The 2165-nt window shown below is 39.6% G+C and overlaps 1 pseudogene; it reads left to right on the forward strand.

The window, feature by feature from the left end:
* The first annotated feature begins 225 nt into the window (after window positions 1–225).
* Window positions 226–1430, forward strand: LOC127204742 (40S ribosomal protein S17-like; annotated as a pseudogene).
* The last annotated feature ends 735 nt before the right edge of the window (window positions 1431–2165 follow it).

Below are 2165 nucleotides of genomic sequence, written 5' to 3' on the forward strand. Positions count from 1 at the left end.
CATAAAATAATAAGCCCATTTAGAGGCATTTCTCTGAAATGCAAAACATCCCAAGTTGAATATCCCTGACACCCTAATTTTTTATGGTAGTCTTGAAAACAACAACAACAAAATACTTCTTTAGAAAAAAATTGCAGCTAGACACAAGGCACAGTACTTACACATATTTATTAACACACATACACGTGAAAAAATACACACCGCTTTTTACTGAGACTTGCCAACATGGGCTGTGTTCGCACCAAGACTGTGAAGAAGGTGGCCTGGGTCATTGAGAAGTACTACACGCATTTGTGTAATGACTTCCACACCAACAAGCGTGTACGTGAGGAGATCACCATTATCCCCAGCAAGAAACTCAGCAACAAGATAACTGGCTGTGTCACATATCTGATGTAGGGGATTCAGAAAGGTCCTGTGAGTGGTTTTGCTATCTAGTTGCAGGAAGGAGAGAGAGAGAGAGAGGAGAGAGAGAGAGAGAGAGAGAGAGAGAGAGAGAGAGAGAGAGAGAGAGAGAGAGAGAGAGAGAGAGAGAGAGAGAGAGAGAGAGAGAGAGAGATATGTTCCTGAAGTCTCAGCCCCAGACCAGGAGATCATTGGGATAGGTTGTTGTTGTTACCTTATGTATTAATTGAGCTGTAGAGCCTAATAATGCTTATTACTAGGCCTATACATATTATTATTATGTTAGTAAAGCCTACTTGTTGTAGTTTATTTATCTGTATTATCAGTATGCCCGGCTAGCAATCAATCAAGACACAGGCACCTGTTATATTTTAAAATAGCCTTAGTTAACCTTGAGCAGGGCAAATATCAATCTGTAAACTACTTCCTATATGTGATACCTTCCCCAATCCCATGCCGTCTGCTTCCCATCTATAGTCCGAAATACTTGTTAATGTTCTTCATCTGGGCCAAATCTCCATCCACATGCTTCTCTTCTACCTGACCCATGGCGGCCTTCTTCTCCTCTCTTCTCGGGCTCATCCTTCGCTCCTTCTTCCCAGGGTTCCTCTCTGTCTCCCCAAGCCCGGGAACCCCGCCACACCCTATCTCATCCACCCTGCCCAGGTGATGTCCTTTTATTGGTCAAAAGGTGTGTCACAGAGACAGCAAGAAGTAATCAGCATCAAAATGCATCAGACCATCCTTCAACAGTAGACCCTAACACCAAGGAAATGCTGAGGATTCTGGATTCTGGCAGTATCTCCAACCTGCAGGACACTCAGCCTACAGTTGGGATGAATTTCAAAACACCACGTGGAGCCGTTTCAATCTGTTCTGTCATCTTTTCAATAAACCTGAAAACAAACAAAAAATACCCATGCATATCTGCCTCTCATGCCAATCATTTTATCATCTCCCATTTGTTGGCAACTACTGTTGAAAATGATTGTGTTTTTGTTTTAGCTTTCAAGTGTAGGGGGTGAGGAGATTCTAAAATTGTGATTTTTCTATTAGTGATAATGCAAATTATTTCTTTTTCAGATTTAAGCTAACAACAACACACCCTTTTAGTGGTTTTATTGTATTTTGTTGAATTGACTTGATTCTGTCTCATTTTCCTCAATTGATGACAGGAATAGTGGGCAACTGAAAGCATATAAAACAAAATAAGACTTTGAAGACAGTGGAGTATGCTCAAACCAATGATTGAATTCTCTCTAAGAGATGTATATAGCCTGTATAGTTGCTTAAAGAGTATCATGTTATCTTCTAAGGTTTACAATATGTATATAAATATGGTATAAAACAATCATTACTATTATAATAATATTTTAAATGTAGACATAGTATTGCTACCACATAGTTGGTAGCCTGGAAGAATTTTTTAAGAGATGATTTACCTATTTGCTTATGTGTATGTGTGTGAGTCTGAGTGTAATCTTTTTAAAAAATATATTTTATTAATTTATTCATATTACATCTCAATTGTTATCCCATCCCTTGTATCCTTCCATTCCTCCCTCCTTCCCATTTTTCCCTTACTCTCTCCCCTATGACTGTGACTGAGGGGGACTTCCATCCCCTGTATATGCTCATAGGGTATCAAGTCTCTTCTTGGTAGCCTGCTATCCTTCCTTTGAGTGCCACCACTGACTGAGTGTAATCTTAAACACTACCATAAAGTCCATATTTCCAAGGACTTGTGAACCACCTGATGT

This window comes from Acomys russatus, chromosome 20 (assembly GCF_903995435.1).
Source record: "Acomys russatus chromosome 20, mAcoRus1.1, whole genome shotgun sequence".
NCBI classification, from domain to species: Eukaryota; Metazoa; Chordata; class Mammalia; order Rodentia; family Muridae; genus Acomys; species Acomys russatus.